At 46.0% G+C, this 22,855-nt stretch overlaps 1 protein-coding gene and 1 non-coding gene across 11 annotated transcripts in view; one reads left to right on the forward strand and one right to left on the reverse strand.

Annotated features, from left to right (window-relative positions):
* Positions 1–22,855, reverse strand: part of FOXN3 (forkhead box N3) — a 393,365-nt gene that overhangs the window by 228,559 nt on the left and 141,951 nt on the right. Inside the window, exon 1 of one of the 10 annotated variants that reach the window (XM_072839638.1) lies at positions 8,984–9,133. The exons of 8 other annotated variants lie outside the window; for them this stretch is intronic. The gene's annotated coding sequence lies outside the window, so the exon portion shown is untranslated. Of the gene's footprint in view, positions 1–8,665; positions 8,921–8,983; positions 9,134–22,855 lie in introns of those variants that run through there. One more of the 10 variants, XM_072839642.1, reaches the window with a different exon arrangement.
* LOC140640699 (U6 spliceosomal RNA) lies at positions 15,562–15,667 on the forward strand. Its single transcript, XR_012037343.1, has one exon. It is a non-coding gene; the product is annotated as a U6 spliceosomal RNA (small nuclear RNA).

Raw genomic sequence — 22,855 nt, forward strand, 5'->3', positions numbered from 1 at the left:
GGCCAACGTGATTATTTATGGACTAGTTCAGGGTAAAGCCTCCCAGTCCCCCTGACGCAGTAACACCTGAAGAGATGAGCAGTGAGAGGACCCCCGCAGGTGGGTGGACTGGGGACTTGCACAGCCGGGAAGGAATCTGAGGCAGGCCTGCAGAGATGGTCTTCTGGTCAGGGATCCTGCAAGCTGGCTCCAGTGACTAAAGGGGTCACATGAGCGGGAACCCAGGTGCCCCGCCGTGCTTCTCAGAACTGGGACGTCATCAAGCAGTTTCTTGCTCTCTACCTCCCCTTCCCTCTGAGACCACAGTCTTTCCTACTTCCCTCTACATATTTATTCCACTCGCCTCCCAAGAGGTTGGCTCTCTCTGCTCACTTATGACCGTGTGTGGCTGCCAGCACCACGTCCAAACCTCCTGACTTGCAGCACCCGCCACCCTCGGACTGCCTCTGCCTTCCATGACATGGTTTATATTCTCAGGGAAATCACCTGATTGGCTTAGCCTGACTTAGGTGACTGTTCCTTTCTGCCCACACCCTCCTATCAGCTGAGGCCAGGGCCATGGTGGAACCATCAGGCATGACAGGCCTGGGAATGACTTTAGAAGGAGGATATCCAATAAAGATGGGTTAGAGTTTGACCTGCAGAAATGAGGAAGGCATGTTATAGACCTGAGCTTATGTATTTTAGGAAGCCTCACATAATGGATCAGAATCTTCTACAATGGGCCCCAGGCCTGTGCATTTTGAGAAGGCAGTGCAGCAGGAGCTACTGTTCTGGGTTGGAGAAATGAATAGCACATGCAGATTTATCAACTATGATCTGACCGTATTAGAAGATGCATTCGTTCCTCGAACAAATATTTACTGAGTGCCCACCAAGTACGTAACATTCTATTAGGTGCCAGAGACAAAAGGGGGTTTGTTCCTTATGGAGTATGTGTATTGGTGGATAAGAGGGGAAACATTCTATGACAAAACTCTTTAAATGCTAAAATGAACAGTTTATACGCACTCATTCAAATGGCAAGAGGAACCCACTGAATATTTTTGAGCACGGAAGTGACACTATCAGAAATATGCTTGAAAAGAATGGCTTGGAACTAGTAGAAAAGTAAGTCCCAGAGACCATTTAATACACAGCACAGGGATCCCTGAGTGGCGCAGCGGTTTGGCGCCTGCCTTTGGCCCAGGGCGCGATCCTGGAGACCCGGGATCGAATCCCACGTCAGGCTCCCGGTGCATGGAGCCTGCTTCTCCCTCTGCCTCTCTCTCTCTCTCTCTCTCTCTCTGTATGGCTATCATAAATAAATAAAAATAAATTAATTAATTAAAAAAATACACAGCACAGTGATTATCAACAAGAAAACTGTATTGGAAACATTTAAACTAAGGGATTAGATTTTAATTGATAATAATTTTAATGCTAATAATGTGACACAGAGGTGTCAGCTAATGAGACACCAGTAATCACGTTGTAATTTAAATGTATCAAATCTCTATGTTATATACCTTAAACTCACACACAACGTTGTTATGTCAAGTATATCTCAATTAAAAAAAAAAAAAAAAAAGGATTGTGAAGACACCTGGGGGGCGCTCAGTAGGTTAAGCATCTGACTCTTGGTTTCAGAAGCTTAGGTTATGACCTCAGGGTTGTGAGAAAGAGCCCTGCACTGGGAAAGTTGGCTTGCTATTCTCTCCCCCTGTTCCTCCCCACACCCAGCTCATGCACTCTCTCTCTCTCTGTAAAATAAATAAACAAAATCCTAAAGATTGATTTAAAAAAAAAAAAAAGACTGGAATTGTGGATTCAAGACAAGTTTGGGGAGAAGAAAGGGGGAAAAAATGAAAAACCCAAAGCAGGCAGAACTCCTGAGAAAGAAAGACCATAATCCACATAAAAGGGAATAAAGATTTTTTTATGTTTTCAAAAATTATAAAATACGCTAAAATATTAAAATAGTGATCCTCTCTGAGTGGCAGAGTTGGGGGATGATTTTTTTGGCCTGCTTCTTTCATTCATGTCTATTATGTTCTAAATTTTCTACCATGAGAGCTCATTTACGTTTACGATGTTCTATGATAAGTGCGGAGGATCCCATGGAGAACAGTGGTTGTCAGCCTTGAGTGTGCACCAAAATTACCTATAAGGTTTATTAATGTGCAGCTTGCTGGCCCTCACCCCCAGAGTTTGTGATTCAGTAGGTTGGGGCCGTGGCATGAATTCATGTTTCTAGCAAGCTCTCAGGGACACTGCTGCTGGTGGTTGAGGGATCAAACTTTGAAACCCACTGACTTACTGAAGAATAGTCTATGAGACTGGAAGGAAGGAATGTATAAAAGCCTTCAAAGACAAAACCAAGAGGGATTGTCTAAAGTGAGAAAGGGGGAAGATTATGGTCAAAGAAAACTACTCAATCATGGGTTGACTGTCTCTCTTCAACTTTGATGAGAATGTTCTTGGTATTGGTAGAAAAGCTGCTCCATTTTTCCCTTAGCCTTGGACGTGGAAGTAAGAGAGACCCAGCGGCACGGCTGGAAGGCCCTCCAGTCTTAGAGCATTTCAAGACTTGGTCCAGCATCTTGGCACTTGTCATCCTCTCTTGCATTTCCCTCTCGTGCATTCTTGGTGTTTACACGACAGGTTTGGAAGGGTGTAGCCTGGGAAAAGGCTTCTTCAAGTTTCTCCAGCAGGGAACAGAGCCAGGAAGCTTATTTGAGGAGGGAAGGAGGGATGTGTGGTAAGGGAAAAGTACAGCCAAACCGGGGGAGTGAAGTTCATTAGCTCAGGTGCCCAAGCCAAACCCCAGCTTATCAAGTCTCCTGCTGGAGGCAACATGAAAACACAGGACCTGTCAACTCCTCTCTGAGCATAAGCACAAGTGTGAGCAAATGATCCAGAATCCAGATTTAGTTAATGCATTCAGTCAACAAGTATTTATGGAGCATCTAGCTACTCTATGCCTAGGACTGCGTGGAGGGGACCAGGAAGGAACCTGGAGAAATAATAAAAGGTGTAGTACTTGCCCTCAAGGATCTAGGAGACTAGGGGAGCATTTATGAAGTAACTACAGATAAACACACATACGGAGCAAAATACCACAGCCAGAGGTGGTATGGCCTGATGGCTAGCCTAAGAACCTGGGGCCAGGTTCATATTCTCACGTTACCACATACAAGAGGTGGGTAACCTTAGTCAAGGTACTTAACTTCTTTCTCGCCACCTAGTTTCCTAATCTTAAAAAAAAAAAGGCGGGGGGTAGGGAGGGAGACTACCAGTAAGGCCCACTTCATAGGGTTCTGATGAAGATCAAATGAATTAATATTTGCAAAACACATACAACGGTGCCCTGGCACTTAGCACAGTTTTTGTTAAGTAAATAAATCCAAAGGAAAACATTAACAGATTTGACTGCCCACCAATTTAAAATTTGCGTGTCGTACTGGGGTCATCAATCAAGCAAAAAGATAGATTAAAAAAATGAGGCAATATCTGCCACACATAGGAAAAAAGGGTTAATATTTAAACGTATAACCCTTACAACTCAATGAGGGGAGAAAAAAGGAAAAAAAAAAAGTCATCACCCTAATGAGAAAAGGGGCCAATTCATCAAAAGAGAAACAAAAATGATTAAAACCCCCATGGAGAGAGGATCCACCTCAGTAAAAAAAAAAAAAAAAACATAGAAATGCAAATGAAAGCGATCCTGACATCTCATTTCATCTACCAGACTGGCACAGGCCGAAAAGAAATTACCCTACCCGTGCTGGTGTGGGTGTCTGGAAGAATGTGACTGGGGACAACTGTTCAATGACAACCTAAGTGAGCCCAGCCAGGGACCCTAAATTTGCAACTTCTAGGAATTTATCCTAGGGAGGCACTCTAACAAGATCACTAAGTCGCCCACCTGACTACCTACCCCAGTGACCCAGCGGTTCTGGAAGGTCCACACACTCACCCTAGAGCCTGACACACACAAGCCACGCGGGCAGCACTTACTGGAAACATGCACTAGAATACGCAACACTGTATTTAGGAGGGTTTGCTGGGACATTGTTTAAAATCATGAAAACTCGGAAATTGCTGAAATAAGAGGCTGCAGGCATATTATTATATTCTGTGCCACCCCCCCACCCCCAGCCCCATGCTCCCTTTGTTTCCTGCCATTTGGATTTTCCGGTCATTTTCGGTGAAGGTTTCCTTTTTCACGATCATTTTCACGTTCCCTTGTAGGATATGGGTGAAACAATTTGCAAACATTTCAAAAAGTGAGAGCATGGAGAAGCAAGTTAGAGTTTAATTTTGTGATCTTCTCAATCAGAAGGAACAAAGTGAGTCCTTTCTTTTGAAAAGGCTGGTGCTCTGAGCAAACAGGAGAACCACTAAGTATAACAAACATGGTCCCCCGTGTTGTGGTGTCTATTGTCTGGTTGTAGGAAGGCTTTTGATTTATAGGTTTCGAGTATCCAACTTCCCCTACAACCTCTTAACATAGGTCCAAAGATAAGGGAAAATACTCTTGAATTAGGAATCTGGTGGGGAGGGGGAAGATTTACTCTTAGTTTCAGATTGATCTTCTCTAACAGTTTGTGCTTATAAAAGACCAGATTGATTATATCTTTTTTTTTTTCTTTTTTCAAATCTGATAGGAAAATCTGTGCCCAGCTGAGGCACTCCACGTGGCCAGAATTACTTCCGCTTCTCCTGCCTTCTGAGGGATACTCTGGCAGTCAGAAGCTCGCCCTAGAAAAAGCTGCCACTCTGAGCTCTTGGACTCCATTTATCTACAGCCGAGGCTCATTATTTGTGGAAGTTATGTCCTATAAAGTTTCTACAAACAATGAATTAGCAAACACTGAACTACTGCTCCCAGGGGGAAACACACGGCCAGGTTCCTGTGAGCTGCTGGTGACAGCATTTTCGTGACCTGATGACTATGTAACCATGTTTAGATGCTTTTCCATCTAAACATACCTTACATTGTTGATTCCTTAACACTGAACTCTCAGCCAACAGCTCTATAACTCATGTCTGAATGAAGACCTCTCCAACAAGGCTTCTGTAAATTGTCCACGAGGCACTCAGCCTTCACACACCCAGGAACACTAAACCTCCAGCACTACGACTGGTTGCCATGTTAAACAGAAAAATCACCACCACCACCACCAAAAAAAGCACAAAAAGCAGAGCACAAAATAGACCACAGAACGAATGCTTGTTTACAGTATGAGAACTGAAAGAAGAAGCCAGAGCATTGCTTTGTTAGACGTAGGCTGGCAATGTGTGCATTGGGGCAATTCAAAATTTTTGGCTACTCTGCGCATGTCCACAAATGACCATCAAAGCACCCCGAGTTATTCATTACTTTGGGGGTTACAGGTAATTTTTTGCAAGTACATGAATCTGCAAATATGGAATAAATACATGAATAATGACCAACTGTATTTAACAAACACTTAGGTAGCACTTATTCGGTGCCAGGCAGGATTTCAAGGTTTGGCAAATATTGGCTCAATCCAGCCTCACATTAACCATGTGAGGAGGGTACTATATTATTGTGCCCATTTTATAAACAAGGAACGTGAGGCACAGAGAGGTTTAGTCACCTGCCCAAGGTCACACCTGCCTGGTAAGTGACAGGGCTGGGATTTGAACCCACAGACTCTAGCTCCAGAGTTTGGAGCCGGGTCCCAGGTAGGAACCAAGGGAAGCTTCAGATCCATGCAGAGCATCTGAATTCCTCTTGGAGAACCCCTGGGAGGGGCAGGGCAGGGGGAGGGGTGTGTGTGGCAAGGACACGAAGGATAGGAGTGGCGGGGTTCAAGAGAGAAAACACTGTGAGCAGGCTATAAAGGAGAAAGAAGGAAAAAGGGACTTTTAAACGGAATGAAAAGACACTACTTGCGAAAAGCTGAAGTTCCATGTTCCTGGGTCCTAATCAATATGGTATGGTGTATCTTTGTAATAAAAAAATATATATAACTAGATAGTGAGCATCAAACAAATTGTAAGTGCCTTGAGAGGCAAGGACCCCGCCTTGTACTTCTCTTCTGCTCATAGCACAGGTGGCACAGCAGTAATCAAAAATATCGATCACTTAACAGGAAAAAAAGAAAAAAAGCTTCTTTTTATTGCTCTCAAGCTGGTATCTAATAACTACACAGATGAGTCAAAGAAAAGTAGCACCATCAACCTTCTCCTCCTGCAAAGTTGTGAAGAGCTCTCATTGTTTCCCTCTATTCAAGTACACCAAGTACCATGGTCTCGGGGGCTGCAGTTGCTAAGTCTGCCAAAGCCTTAACCATGCCAAGGAATAAGGTCTCTTGTTTTACTTTCTCAGAAGGATGGGAAAGCAGACAGTCGGTTCCCCTCTTCAAGATGGCCTTTTTGAAACACAAGTAAAAACTACGCATTTGACAAGGTCTCTGGGACGCACGGCCTAGGTTAGGATATCACCAATATATTTATTTCCCTGCTGCGTAAAACTCTGGTTGGGGGATGAGCAACTTTCAGCTTATGATGACTGCAAACCCGGAGGCTGCTCTTCTCTATTAGGTCGTGCAGTTCACCAACGCTTTCTGCTTCGAATCCTCCCTCCTTCCCGAAACAGCCTCCTGCATGCCTTTACTGTTTTGGTTCAGGTGCAAGCAAAACATGCCCATCCACTGTGAGGCCCAAGTGCACGCTGAGCACTCAGTCTCATAAGGGGTGGGCGCTGGGAAGCAAGTGGCCAAGTGGACCGCCGTCTCTCTGTGGGTGCACCATGCACCTAATACCCCCCACACCCTGCAGTCCCCCCGTGCTCAAAGACATGTGACTATCGCTGGCTTCAAAGATTTGGCCCCCTTTGAACAACCAGGCATCCTTTTTAAGTTGGCATTTCTTCCAGAGAGGAATACTGAGCATCTTTCCTACATGCCTCACACGGTGCTAGGCCAGCTGTCTAACAATATGGATCCCGGAAGGGGGTGCGCTGCCCACGTTGGCGATGGCAGCCATTAGTGCCTGTTGCTCACAGCAAACGTCAACGAGACCTCAGAACAGAGGCCCAGGCCATTGGCTGAGACACCCCGGGCAAGTCTCCACACGGCCTGAGTGCCAGCAGAGGCTACCCGAGGCCCGAGGTGGGCATGCCACGGGGTCTTGGACTTCCGGATGGAGTCCAGTCCCAGAGAGTGGACGTCAGAGCGCTCCGGAGGTGGCCCAGGCCAGGTTCAAAGGGAGGGATGAACCTCACGACATCCGTTCCAAAGAAATCCCACCTGCTACTGGCATGCCCAGGCTCGTCTTCCTCACATACCAGCTTCCCAGGCAAGCCTCCAAAGGCACGGTGGGCAGGCAGCTGCAACAGTTTGCTTTCTCTCAATGATTTGCACGGGGAAGACGGAGAATTGAGGAAGACGTCATGGCCAGGCCCCACGATCTGGACCCCCAGCTGGCCGGGATCCTGAAGGGTCATCTTCTCTAGCCCTTTGCAGGAATAACATGGTTTTTGTTGGCCCTAGAAATCTGGCCTGGCAGTTTGTCTGGAGTTCCGTTTCTTCATCCCCACACACTCACCTCATATTGATTTTTCAGGACTGTCAAAATGCAAACCCGCTCTGAAACCTCCTTCCCAGCCTCTATACTCCAGGGACACCCCCTGGCCCGAAAGGCCTGCCACCCTGTGAGTGCCCGGCTCAGGCGCTGAGCAACGACTCCCCAGCTTGCTGCTTCTGAATAACTTGAATATCAAACCAAGCACAAAGAGAATAATACACAGCAGTTGCTGGAAAAAGCTCACTCCATCCACTTCATTCTCTGTGGCAGACGCAACTGAAAGATTTTTTTTTTTTAATCCATGAAAAACTTCTCCTTTAAGCTTGGGGTGCAAAAGGCATCTGAAATGTGAGAGTCCGTGGACCAGCCCCGGGATAGAAAGGAAAGGTTTCAATGAAATACAAAAGCAACACAGACCTGAAGGGGAGCAGGCTGCCCGACAACAAGGCAGCCAACTGCCAAACTGTCATTTTGCTCGGCGGCTGAACAGAAGGCTCGAGTAATGACAACCACAAAACTCATTTAAAGTCTGAAAAGGTGACTAATGAGCTCATTCATGCTGGCTATAAATTATTCACTACAACACTGATCCCACTCAAGACAAACAGTAAAGTAAACTTTAAACACAGACATCGCCAGCCTCCGAAGGAGAACGAGTTATGTCTGCAAAACTTTTCCCAATGAGAGGGATACTCGTCTCCCCCTTGTCTATTGTCACATTCATTCTTCTGTTTACTTTTTTTTACTGCCTTTAATCAAGTTTAAGCAGACACAGCTGTTACACATTTATTTCTCTGTTGAGGTTTTTTTTTTTTTTTCCATTAGTTATTACGAGCAATCATGAGGCCCTAAAAATAGCAGCAAATTATATTCTCTAGAAATTGAAGGCTGACCTTAAAATGAAGCCCAGGTCTTCAGAAAGAATATTCATATGCACATGTTGGGTGAGTGACAGCCCTGCACAAAGGCAGAACACAAGTGCAGAGCATTTTCCACTCTTGGAGAGGTTTTCAATTTGCTTCCAAATTTCCTTTGGCTCTGGTGGAAACGGGTTGCTTCAAAACTCTATAATACAGAACCTGCTTCCAGTGGCCACGTTCTGGGGAAGATTTTCATGGAAACTCACCATCAAAGTTCTCCTTGAGGCTTTTTGTTACGGACAAACCCGGCCACAGATTTGCTGAAAACCCACCATGTTGCTGCACACTCCCCTGGTCAGTTTCCTGTTTAATATTAAGTAATTTCGGCTCTTCTGTTTCCCTAGACTGTGCTCTTTGCTCCTAACTGTCGCTACGGAAAGCATTGTGACTGCAGAGGACTAGTCTCCTGTTTTTCAGACCCTTTTTTTAATCGGCGTGGCCACTTCCAAGACAGAGTCAGAGTTAAGAGTTTCAAACCTGCCCTAAGAGATCTTTTTAAAAATAGCCCCCAAATAAGTACTTACATTAGCTCTTGGTCAGATCGCTGAACATTCTGTATTTTTAAACTGCTTTGAATACTTTGAAAAGGAGCCACAGAAAAGCCACAGAAAACACTCATATTCAAATCCCGCTAGATAGGGGTTCCAACTAACCAAAAGTGAAAGCAGAAAGGTTTGAAGCTCAGTCGGACCCAGCGCACACCTCGAGATTACAGGAAAAATGAATGGTTTGGGGCCTGGGGGAGTCTTGCGTAACATATGAGAAATAATGCATGGAAGGCAAATCGAGACCGGGGCTTTGACTTAAACCCCATTTTAGGAAAATCTTTCATGTTGTTTTCACAGTTTCTTGCACACGAACCAAAGGCTTGTCCGGCCATTTCTGTCGTCTGAAATGCAAAGCAATTTTTCTTTTAAGTAGAGAAAGAGGAGTCCTGCAATATTTATAGCCAAGTACTTTGCCACCTACTGACGCAATCTGGTTGGTCTTCACGTGCTTGGCATGGTTGTTGTTTTTTTTTCCTCCACCCTTCTGTATCTGCTAAGAAGCCATTCCTTTGGTCCTCTGTGCAAGAGTTCTTGCAGTGTCGTCGTTGTTTTTTAATCACACCATGTGTGAAAACCCGGTTCCAACCAAAGAAATGGAAAAGCCTCAACAAATGGCATCCTATTGAAGACTTGGCTGCTCTAAGCCCTCCGCGAACTCGATTCCTGCCACCTCTCTGGGGAAAGGTGTGGACCAAACATGGCTTTGAAATCAAGCCGCACGTTGATCACATGTCTGCCAGCAAGCTACCCTCTCCTTCCACGGGTGGGAAACCTGGCTGGTCCGCAGACACTCCTGACATGGCCCTACTCTTTATTTTCCTGAGGGAGGACCACCTGCCCAGCAATAGCCGGAACAATGAACACCAAGGGCCCAATTCCTGCAATCCAAAGATTCATAAAACATACACAACGCCAAAAGTTCTCCCCTGCTTCCTACTCGCCTGGAGCTCTGCCTGCATTATTTATTTCTTCCTTCCACTTACCTTGATGAGGGAGGTGCGGTCATCCTCTTACAGACGAGGATCCTGAGCTTCCAGAAATTAAGGCGTGTGCCAGTGGTGCTTGCTTGAAAAGGCAAGACCCCGTGTGTTTGGGGCCTGCAGAGCCCACACTCTTCACCGCTGCGTTCTCTAATCTCTGCATGCTCTCCATCCCTAGTTTTCAAGATCACAGAAATGTACCTTGCTGCTTGCAGTCTACATCCTGAGCTTCTTCGTTAGAGATTTTGGGGTGGGGGACTGTTTCATCTGTTTTTTTGCATCGCATATTGCAAAATGGGCCGCTAACCATGACATCCCTTCTGTCCTGCCAGGGGTAGCCCCTGAGGCTCGTACCGAATGCAGACACCATTCACTGAACAGACAAGCATAGGGACAAAAATACCCAAATACCCAGGGCAGTGGTGGTACACCAGCGCCGTGCTCCTACTGATCATAAAAGCATGACGATCATGAAAACAACAACAACAACAAAAAATAACTCATGATAGTGACAGCTCCAGAGGCCAGGCCCGAAACTCCAAGTCTATCCGCATCTCCCATTCGGATGGACCCTCAGAAACAAACAAGGTGCCATGGAGGTGCCCGTTACGCAACTCACAGAACGATGTGCTCTCTCTTCAATCCATACTCTAACCTCCCCCACGCCAACAAATGAACCTTTTCTCCATCTGCTATGACCACTGAGATCAAGATCTGATAGCTTCCCTTCAAGCTAATGCTTCCATTTCACTAGAAACCATTTTCGAGCTCTGCACTTTTGTACTTTGCACACAAAGTCAGAGAGTATTGCCTGCCAGTTTAGAAACAGTGCTGACCACCACCCCAGAACTATCTTCCAGAAGCTAAATTACAGAGAATTCGATCAAAGCACAGACCAACCTTTGGCAACTCTATCAATTCATTCAAAAATCAGCAAGTCGCAGTGGAAATAGACTGACTGCTCTACCAATCCGATTAACTTTTCCCCATAGGTCCTGGACAGATGGGCAAAACTACTGAGGCAGCCCTGGGCCCCACAGGTGTTCTGGAATCTTCTCCCAGCCCCGGGCACTGAAGACGTGGAGGAGAGCTGTTCCCAAAGCTCACTGCCATCTCTGGCACCTAGATTTGGGTACTGAGGCCGAGGAGTTCGTTTTGTCATGAACCACCTCCCTGTGCTTCCTTGAAAGCTCTCCTGCTGCCATGACTGGAATCTCATCTCAGGGCTAGCCAAAGGCTCTGTAAAAAGTGGATGGAGTAGAAAGCTGAGGTCTGTGGTTTCAGTCCCGAGAAACCCTCAGCTATCCACAGGGATCTGATTGCACTGCCATTTAGAGTCCTTCTGGCTTCTGCCAACACCAGCTCCCTCCGGATCCAAATGCAACCTTTCCTGGCTTCCTTGCGATACCAGCATCAGAGCAAAGCTCCAATGGTTATGGTAAGAAACAGGAGGCCTGCCCAGACCTTCCCTGATCTCCTGTGAAGGAACAACCAAGTCGCGTCTGCTGTGCAAAAGATACCCTTACGAAGTCAGGCGCTTACTAAGTCAGGGCAGTTTTTAGCAGCCATGCTCCAAGGCTCTTCCCTCACAGCCTCTATGGCCCATTTTTCTAGATCAAAATCTACAACTCATGAGTAGGAACAAAGTCACTAAGGCTGACTGCCCTGACTTATCATTTAATCTACACAGAGCTATTTATTTACTAATTACATTCTTGGCTTGACAGCAGTGGCCAGAAAAGATTTGTTTATTCATTACAAAAACCAATTAATGCAAACAGAAAATAAAATCTTAAAGGTTACTCTTGGGAAGGGCTTTACTAATGGTGTCGGACGAGCCCCTAATTGAATGAGGCAAATAAAGTCCAAAGGAGCGAAGTGATTTAGGGCCCACATGTCACAGAATGCACATGGGTAGTGTCCTTGCCAGTGTTCAACAGCACCCCAAACATCCAGTCCCATGGAATAAGTGGGACTGACCCCGCTGGTCGGCCCCTGGATGGGCATGAAAGAAAGAACGGGCAGGCCCAGCTGGGACCCAGTGCACACGCTGGGTATTGAGACGCCCTCTGTCTTTTGGACGCTTAACGTGGCTTTGCTGTCATTTGCAACCAAAAGCACCCCAGCAGGTACCCATGCAGAGTTTGTGGCAACTCCAGCTTCTTGACTCCCTGTACACAAATATTTCTGCCACAGAAGAGTCTTTAACATTGCAAAATAGAAAACCATATTTTGACAACCTCTGTGGCTGAACCTGGTAAGAATCAAAAGATTTGGGGGAGACACAGCAAACTAAACATTATCATCAAGCTCTTTAAAAGTATGGCTTAATATGTAACTGTGGCTATGTTTATAGAGTATTATTGATGACTGAAGAATTCATGGATAGAGATTAACTGTAGAGAATTCATGGCTAATGAGGGAAGGCCATTGTATTTTTTAAATATTTTATTCTCTTTATTTGTTGGTTTATTTATTTTTGAGAGAGAGAGAGAGAGAGAGAGAGCAAGTGAGGAAGCAGGACACAGAGGAAGAGAGAATCTCAAGCAGGTTCCACATCCAGTACAGAGCCTGACATGGAGCTTGATGCCAGGACCCTGAGATCATGACCTGAGCCAAAATCAGGAGTTGGACATTTAACTGACCAAGCTACCCAGGTGCCCCGAGGACCATTCTATTTATAACTTGAGACAAACCCTGACTCCCACTTTGGTCTCGGAGCTGGACCCAAAATTAGGCCCATCTCTAACTCCTGGAGGGATAATATCCCACTTTCACATCTCCAAGCACCCAGTTCCAAATCAGGTGCTGATGAAGGGGTGATGCGAGCCTTAATGGCTGTTTATTGAACAGCTACTAGATGAAGACACTGAGCTGTGTCTTATCTGCTTTATGTCATCGAATGCTTCCCAGTGATCAACATGAGGTAGGCTGATCAGAGTAGGCAATTAACAAATGATACAGAAGGAGTGACCACTGCACATACCAAACTCATGTAAGATTATATTTATTGTCAATGAGAACACTTTCTCTAGTAATCCTAAAACTATGAAATTAAAAAGATGAGTGTCAATACATAAAATGATCACATAGGTTCTACGTAACATTTATATCGAGGAGGGTGATTTGCCACCAGATACTGGAGCTTAAGGCATCAGCACCCCTTGTTCACACGGCCCTGAAGGACCCCAGATGTGTGGAATGAGCACAGGCTTTGTCACTGCACAGAAGCACTTAAATGAAAAAACTAAAACTAAAAATTAAAAATTAAATTAAAAATAAAAATTTTATTTTATTTTATTTTATTTTTTTAACTTAAAAATAAAAATTTTTAAAAAAAGCACTTATATGTCCTGAAGTCTTATGGCTCATATAGGAAAAAAAAAAAAACAGAGAGAGATGCCCCCACATTTGACAATCATCCTAAAAATTTACATGGCATTACCAATAACCACTTGTGAAGCAAACAAGCTTTTTTCCCTAATCCATCAATAATAGAAAACAAGTCCCAATCACCCAAGCTAGAGAAAAGAGTGAATTACCCTTCTATTATCTGGAGGGAAATGGTATTCTGAAATCACTGTTGTAGGAAGAAGTGATCAAAGAGCATACAGCCCAAAAAATGTAGGTAAAAAAAAAAAAAAAAAAAGGAAATGCAGACATATGTCAAACAGCCAATTAATAATCATGTGTTATTTTTCTGGATTTTGTGATGTTTGGGATGCCAGCTTTTTAAACATAGACTTGTTTACATTTTCTTTCAGCATCATCATTTCTTTCATCATTTGTAATTTTACATTTTTTTCTTAAACGAGGCTCCCGAATTGAATAGGGCTGGGGAGGAAGGGGCTATCTCCAGCCCACAGGGCAGACAAGAGCCCTATTTCAGTTCCCTGCGGGGTAGAGGGTTTAATCCTTGTCACTGGGAACAGTGGGACTCTGCAGTGGGTCACCCTGTGGCCCCGACCTCTTGGTCAGTGACCAGTCGTCTGCTCTGATGTTATTCATGGTTCAGGTAATGCTGATGAGGCCATGGTGCGACAGGTGTGGTGACAGTGGGCCCACGCGCCCAGGTCTTGCTGAGAGCTGAAGGCTGACGGCTGGAGGGACACAAGGAGAAAAGAGGGAGTGTTGGGCTGACTGCAGAAAAGGAAGCCTTGAACAGCTGCGGCCTCAGCTGTCCTTCCTCCCCAGCCCTGGTGGCTCTTCCTCACGGGTCCCATCAGGTGGCTCTACCTCAGGGGTCCCATCCCAGCCTCCAGCTGCCTGTCTTCCCTTCAATTCAGAACAACTGTGGCATCTGCACAGTGCTTCCTGTCTGACGAACTCCCTGCTGACTCAGTCTTGTGTCTGAAGAAACTGGGCCCTCCTGCGAGGCTCTGCTCCCCAGCGACCTGAACCCTCTGCATCAGCCCTCCCCACTCACAACAGGCCCCGCTATGTTTTGGTGCCACTCATTTAATGTCAAAAAATGATGACAGGAGCCCGCATGGCTCAGGTGGTTAAGCGTCCGGCTCTTGGTTTTAGCTCAGGTCTTGATTTCAGGGTTGGGAGAAGGCTCCACACTCAGTATAGAGTCTGCTTCAGATTCTCCTGCCCTCTCTCTCCCTCTCTCTCTCTCTCTCTCTCTCTCAAAAATAAATAAATAAATAAAAATTTTTAAAAATTTTTAAAATGATGAAAGTGGGGGCAACTGGATGGCTCAGTTAGTGGCACACGTGACTCTTGATCTTGGGGTCATGCATTCAAGCCCCACGTTGAGTGTAGAGATTACTTAAAAAAAAAAAAAAAGATTAAATTGCAAGGCAGAGTGTGATTTACCTTCTTGGAGCAGTGAGAAGCCCAGGGAATCAGTGGGACGCAAGACCTTGGACTTTACCATTAAAATAGTGTCAGTGGTCACTATTGTTGCTCACCTCAGGGTCTCTGCTTGGCCCTACTAGCCCCACCAGCTAGAATAGAAAGGGCCATCCTTCTGCAAGATTGGCATATACAGATGCAAAGTCCCAGAGAAGGAGCGACACCTACTTCCCAGCCTCAGGATGTACTGTGCTAACAAATCTAAAGAACTTAAGTGTCCTCCTGCAGGGGAGGGAGAGGTCGCTGTGGCCCACTGACTTTCCCAATGGCCCTGAGCATTTAAATCACCCAACCTTCCCTTCCCAATTCCCCAGTTCACCAAACCCCTTCAGTAGTCTCTCTCACTGCCGGTTAGCACACAGGCCTTCTGATTTACCACACCTGTCCTGTAAGCTTGGTTAACAGGTGCACCCTTGGGAAACAGGTGTGCCCCTCTGGGCTGAAGACAGTTCACAGAGGTGACATAACAGAGGGGATCTCCATCACCTCACCCAAGACTGCTGGCAGCCACAATGACCCACTGGGACAGACACAATAACCTTCTGAGCAAAGCCATACAGGCAGAGTCCAGCCTGGCAGACAAGGGAAGGAATCTTTGCTGAGTAAGGAATAGAACGATGGGCTGGTCAGTCCACTCTGGAAGGAATGGATCCCTTAGAAGGAATACACTTGTGCTCTTGCCGGCTGCAACATCCATTTAAAAGATGAGAGGCAGGGCCCCTTTGGCAGCACAAACAAGAAAACTGGAACAATCCAGGCCAGATTAGCATGGCCCCTGAGCAAGGATGACAGGTGGATTCATGAAGCATGCCATGTTTTTTCTGTTAACTAACTGGAATGAAAATAAAAACTAACTAACCAGTAAATAAATAAATAAAAGTCAAGAGGCAGGCAGCAGGATGAGTAAGCGCACAGGCTGCTCCTGTCCTCGCCTGTAAAATGGGGATGTAATACCACTGACCTAGGGCTGCCAGGAGGATTAGATAGACCTATGTAAAGCATCTACAGGCATGCAGGGCACAGGCTAAATGCCCTGCAAGTGTTTACTATTATTATGTTATTATGTGGAAAATAAAGAGAATTATAATAGAACAACAGGTAAGAGCCAACTTAAAGAATTACCTGCTCAGGATTTATGTGAACTGCCTAAAACCAGGGCGTTTTTCTCCTAAGCGTAAAGATCAAACATCTCTTCCTTTTCTTTCTTTGTAGTTGAAGCTACTAAGAAGCCACAGAAATTCTTCTACACTTGGGGTGAGCACAGCAAAACGTGGAATCACTATGCTGTACACCCGAAGCTTTGTTACACTGTGTGTCGACAATACTTCAATTCAGAAAAAAATAAAAAATAAAAAAAACATCAAAGTCCTTTTCCAGGATTAATCAAGATTTCCTGATAACTTTCTACAACTCCTTGAAGATGGTGGGAAAACGTCTGTGTTCTCGGTCTTGGGCCTCGCATAGTCTCTGTTGAAATAAAAGGGCAAATAGCTCTCCCCGCTCAGAACCAGGATAAACTTGCCAACCCTAATGATAAAGCACTATGGGGGGGGGGGGCTGCCCTTGGAGTGTGCATGTGTTCTCAGGAGGGAGTCATGGGGCTACGCTAAGTCTTAGTTTTTAAGACTTTCTTCCCCCAAACCCACCTGTTCCTTTCAGGACAGGGGTATCAGCCATTCCTAGTAACAATTCCCTATGATACACCTTTATGTCCATGCAGATGGATCGCTCCACTCTGCCACCAATAAAAACAGTGGGTGATAATACGACCAGGGAGCTCACTGTAAGACATCTGTCATGACTGTGACTTTTCTTGGGGTCCACATTCAGATGGGAGCAATGGGACAGCCTGTGGGCTACAGGTGAAAGCTTTGGGCATGACGGAACAAACAGTCTGGTTGTGTGGGGAGATGGTGCACCTCTATAGTGGAGAGCACCCCCATGCTGGTTAGCACAGCCCCGAATGCTGAGAGTTGTTCCCCCTTGAGACCAACACCCATGTTCCTGGAACGACCTACTGTCTACTGCTAGTTAGGTACACAGTCTTTCCCTTGAACATCTGCAACTTCCCAGTTTATCCCTAACCAGCCAGCCTTCCCAGTCACAGACATAATTTACGTATTGGCCTATACTTTATGGCCGAGCCTGCTCAGAATTCAAACTGAAATTTCCTTAATGCCTGAACTTGACTTTTCAGCCCAATATGAGGAACAGAGAGAAGAAAACCATCTCTCTAGCAGGGGGTCAGCAACCTATAACCCACAGGCCAAATCCAATCCACTGCCTGTTTTCGTAAATAAAATTTTATTGGAACACAGCCCCACCCGCTGGGTTACGCAGTGCCCATGGCTGCTTTCCCACCAGAGGGCCAGAGTTGAGGACTTGCAATAGAAACCACATAGCCTGCAGAGCCTAAAATGTTTACTATCTGGCCCTTTAGCGAGAAAAAGAGAGGATGACAAAAGCCATCAGAATATTTACAGAAGTTCCTGACGGCCTATGACTCATGGTTTAAAAGGAACAGTGGCCTCCTAAGTGAGCAGAAGGAAATGTGGGTTCAAGGGCTGGTTCTACTGACAGGCTCAGCTTTGTGAGGTCACACAAGTATTTTCACCTCTGGGCTTCCATCTCATTCATATAATAGGATTAGTCATGGGTGGCAAATGCATGACAAATAATTAGCTAATACCCCCCCAACATATGCATTTTGAACACACACACACACACATACACACACACGACAAGAAGAATTACTATTTGTTTTCAGAAGGGTAAGAGGTCCTGTCTTGGTGCAGCAGTATTTTGTGGCCGGGACAGGAAGCTTGTTAGCCAGCAGTTCAGTACATACTGTTTTCACTGGGTGCCCATGGGGCCCCTGTGACGGGCAGGGCGCTGAGCTGGTCTAGCCCCACAGGCCATGTGCCTCCAACTGCAGAGAATGAGTGATCGCGTACCTCGGGCCACCCCAGGCTGGGATGTTCAAGGAATGTTTACTCGTTTTTTTGTTGTTGTTGTTTTTGTTTTAAAAAAAGGAAAATGTGACTAGTGCCTGAAAGAAAGGGGAAGACTTCAGAAAAAGGAAAAAGGAAAGGAGAACTTTCTACTTGGTTCTCTCCTGCACTGAGCAATAAAACAAATGCTCAAAGTGAGAAAGGCCAAGGGTATCTTCAGAGAGCCGTGCCGGAGACACCGATTCGTGTGAGTAAGATCCCTCCTGGGAATAACTGGGAAGATGGCCCCGGAAACGCAAGGTTGCAGACTGATGAAGAAGGAACATGAGTTCAAAACCTACTAGTTGGAGGGATCCCTGGGTGGCTCAGCGGTTTAGCACCGCCTTCAGCCCAGGGCGTGATCCTGGAGACCCGGGATCGAGTCCCACCTCGGGCTCCCTGCATGGAGCCTGCTTCTCCCTCTGCCTGTGTCTCTGCCCCGACCCCCTCTCTCTGTGTCTCTCATGAATAAATAAAATCTTTAAAAAAGAAAAAAAAACCCTACAAGTTTGTATTTTATCTGAGACAATGGGGAGACACTGAATGTTCTAGGTGAAGGAGGAGATGATAACATGAAAGCCATATTTTAGAGACACTGGTATATAGGATGAATCAGAAGAATCTGAGCTACAGAAGAACTGAAATTGAAACACAGGAAATAGTATCTATCATATCGATGGAAACATTGTTTCAATGGGGGAAAAGAAACAATTCTTTCTCTTCATTTTAACTTAAAGTTTCCAACCTGTGTGTCCCCCATACCTCCCGGATGTCTCATTTAAAAAAGAAAAAAAAAAAAAAACTACTAAATAAGCAAAGCTGGAACCTGCAAGGAAACTATTTCAAGAATAACAGTCAAACAACAAAGGTCAGGACTTGATATAAGGTTTCACTCTTTGATGAGACACAGGTATATGATGAGGTTTTATTTTATTTTATTCTATTCTATTCTATTCTATTCTATTCTATTCTATTCTATTCTATTCTATTCTATTCTATTTTTTATGATGAGGTTTTAATAGTTGGCTTCTGACTTCCAATCACAAAGCAGGAGGAAAGGTTACTACAGCTATCACAGGGAGGTTAGACTTTCTGAGTGTGTGTATGTGCGTGCATGGAACCCCAATTTCCTCGTTTATAACCCTCCCAGAAAAGGCAGCTAAGAATAGCCGGCTCTGCATCCGGTTGCAACAAAAATAGGACTGTGCCCAATCTGAGAGTCGGCCCCCCTGAGGCCACCAGCACCCTGCCCCTCACGCACCGCCTGGCTGTCGACACCTGCGGGTCCGCGACGATACAGCCCGCCTCTGGGAGCGGGAGGCACAACCCAGGGGAGGTTAGAGACGCCGCTTCAGAGCACAGAGAGCGGCACTGGATTCCCAGCCCCTTCTCCCAGAGTGGCCTGCTCAGGTTACCTGCTTTCTGAGTGGAAGGTCCCCACCTATAAAACAGGGGTGATGAGCCCACTTCAGGGGTGTCGCCAGGAGCCTCAACTAGGAAAATGTCCGCAAAATGCTTCGCACACCATAACTGGCCCCAGACACAGCTCGCTCAGTGGAGCTGCCGTCACCTGTTTTCTCGGGGTGCGGTGACATTTGGCTGAGATAATCCAAGTCGATGTTCATTTGCAGGGTTAGAGGCACTTCCTTAATTTAATTACATACGCCTAATACACAAACTCCTTTTCCTCCTCTGAACACACCCCAGATTCCTAGAGGACCAGAACCCAGGACATCCAAAAGGGTGCCCGGGGACTGGGGCATCAGCAGCCTGGCCGCAGTCCTGCCTCCTGGGAAAGCTCCCAGGCTGCCAACCGTGCGGCACAATCCCCCAGTGTCCTCAGAGGAGACGAGAGCTTGGGATCTGGGAACCGCAGGCTGCAAGCCTCAGAGGCCTCTCTCCCCAGACTGCGCCCCAGGCTTCTCTGGCTCCCTCAAGAGCTCACCGCATGTTTAAGGAAGAGCTGAATCTAGAATCCAGGTCTGCTCACTTCTTTTTCTCTATCGTCCAAGGCACATTAAAAGAAAAAATGTATAAAAATCATAATGGTCACTGTGGAAAACTTGCAAACTAGAGAAGAATTTGAAGGGGAAAAAATATGCATGGATATATGGCCATTGCCCAAAGCTTCTAGGCCTCTGTTCATTCAGACTGTCTTCCAGGTTTTTCTATTCATACAAGGGACGTGAGAGCACACTGTCAAAACACTTTGTGCCCGTTTTCTTTTTCTTTTTTTTTTTCTTTTTCCTTTTTCTGCTTCACGCTATATGAAATCTGTTGCTGCAACAAAATTTTGAGCTTCAGGTGGGCTGAAGCCGTGTCAGTCTTGACATCACCCCTTCTGTGGGCCTGGCACACAGGAGGTGCTTAATAAACAATGCAGAATGAGTGGATGCCTGGAGAGCCTTATGTGGGGTGACCAGGAACTCAGCCCCCGCTCATTCTGCTGGACACTCACAACATCTCCAGTGTTCTGCTACTGTGAACCGTGTCGGATGCACGGCCTCACTCCTGCATGGTGTAAAGTCCCAAAAGTGTAATCGCCGGGTCGGAGTACTCACATTGTAAGGCCTTGGATCCCTACTGCCCAACGGCTCTCCAGAAAGGAGATCCTAACTTATATCTTCAACCGATGACCAAGGAGATGGAAAAGCATGAGCTTTCTCCATGGCGTGAGCACGTGAGTCAGGGGGAAAAGGCAGAATCCCTCAAGTAGGTGTTTTAATGAGGAATTAAGGGGACTTGAAGCTCACGTGCTATCCAGCAACCCCACACAGTTCAGAGTATCTTTCTGAACTTTGAGCAGTCTCCCTCTGACATCCTCTCTGTTGAAAACGACAGCATGGTACCGAATACCGGCGAACTATCAACCCTCCCATTTCTACCTCCCAAACCAGGAAACATCCCCCATCACCCAGGACACAGCAAAAACCCAAACCAACTCTGTGTCCCTGGCACCATGTCTGTTTTGGTTGACTTGTCTATAAATATCCACAGTTTATTAAAAGTCCATAGTGCTTTCTAAAAAAAACATTTTTTTTCCAAAAAAATAAGTAAAAAATAAAATAAATGTTTTTTTCAGCTGCATATGCATTAAAGATTCACCTTTCACCTCCCAAACACACTTTTAACATACGTTTCTTAGGAAGAGGTTTGTTCTCTTCCTAATACACATCAGCACAACAAATTCCAAATGTGTACGTCCATCAGAGTGTTTCAGTCCATCATTCCCTCCACCCCAGAGGTCAAGGAGGTCACTTGTGAAAATGAAGACAGCTGTGTGTAGATCCTGATCCAGAAAGCCCCAGGCTCCTGCCTCCCGGGGCCAGTGGTCACCTGGAGTCTCGCAGAAGCCAGAATCTCGGCGATGAAGGGTGCTCAACACCTACACACACCCTTGCTCCATGAGGCCTTCCATGCTGCAGCCAGAGACGCAAGAAGCTCTGGATTCAAATTTCACCTCTGTCCCAGAATTCCTGCAGCAACATTACCTTCTGTGTCTTTATTTCTCCATCTTCAAGATGGGTTTTTTTCCTGCATCTCTCCTGTGTTGCATGAGAATACTACAAAGAACTGAAGCGTAAAAATCGTTCATATCTCCTAAGAGGCAAAGCACCTCTCCAAAGCATCACGCCTTCTGTTTTCTTAGCAATCGGACACAGCACTTCTATCCAAATCTTCCCCGCGCCTTGGTTTCTAACGACAATATTATCAACCTTCTAAATCATCTGTGAATTTTTTTTTTCAAATCCATATGGCTCTTTACCATCCAATAATATTAAGCTACTCTTTGCCTTATATCCTATTTTTATAAACACACACAAACATACACACGCAAAATACCGAAGTCCAAATACTTTTCTTTGACTCCAAATAAACCACAGGCCTCCAGTCCTCAACAGATAAAAATCTCAAAGCTCATGTTCACATTTATCCACGAAAGAAATGTAATAGTTCAACATGTCACCCAGCAAGTCAATCAGAGGACTGAGAAATAAACACAGAAGTTCTCAAGTCCATGTTTCCAGTTTCCTTGTGATACGAACAAGACAGAATTTATTTGAGAAGAAAATGCCAAGGTGACATTTGGAACCACGTTTTGGGGGGCAGGAGGCCAACTTATAGGACCTTTTGCGTTCTTTTTTGGAACTGTGGCTTTGCCAGACCTACAACCCCATATGCGTACGAGGCTCAGCCAATTCACCACGGGGATCGGATCGCTTTGCCCATGGACTTCTGCCTCCTTCAGCAACTCTAAGGGAGTTTGCCATCAGGAGGCCTCTTGGGGGAGACGGGATCATGGGGGGAGCCAGAAAGCCAGCCCTCTAAGAAAATCCAGTTGGCCTAAAAGTCAGATTTCTTGAGTTAAGGGGAATGGACTATGGGGGAAGGGGATCAAGGTGGGGGGTCCAGCAAGAGGACAGAGCAAAGGACTAATATGAGGGCATCCTGGCCACTAGAGGCACACTGGCCATGTCCCTTGTTCTTAAGCCAGTGATGGTGCCACTTTGACAGCAGGATCTGCTTGTTCCAAGGGCGCAGAGCCATAGGCTGGGTCTACTCCACTTTCTGCCCTGTGTGGGAGACTGCTTGGGCCCCCAGCTGGCTAGAGGAGCCCTCCTGCAGCTCTGGACTCTCCCCACTGTTGCATCACTGAGCCAAGGGACAGCAGGAGAGGAGCAACCACTCCCGCATATGAGAGCCCCCGGATAGACTCAGCTCTGGCCCATTTCATGGCATTCTCACATTCTCCCAACCTCCACAGAGATGTTTCTAGACTTAATGAAATGCATTCTGCAAGATCTTACTGAGCTCCTGCTATCACAGCTTCATGGACGAGCAGGTCAGGCCAAGAGCATTATGAGTAAGGATGCCTCTAGCATCTGCCCACCGAGGGACAGATCTATAAAGGTCCCCTTGGCCTGTGGCTGCCATCTACGCCTTCTCTCCCGGGTGCCTTAGGGGCAGGACTCCCTTCTCTCATCCTTTTTCTTCTCTCTCCTCCTCCCTGGTTAACA

The sequence above is a fragment of the Canis lupus genome, chromosome 9 (assembly GCF_048164855.1).
Source record: "Canis lupus baileyi chromosome 9, mCanLup2.hap1, whole genome shotgun sequence".
NCBI classification, from domain to species: domain Eukaryota; kingdom Metazoa; phylum Chordata; class Mammalia; order Carnivora; family Canidae; genus Canis; species Canis lupus.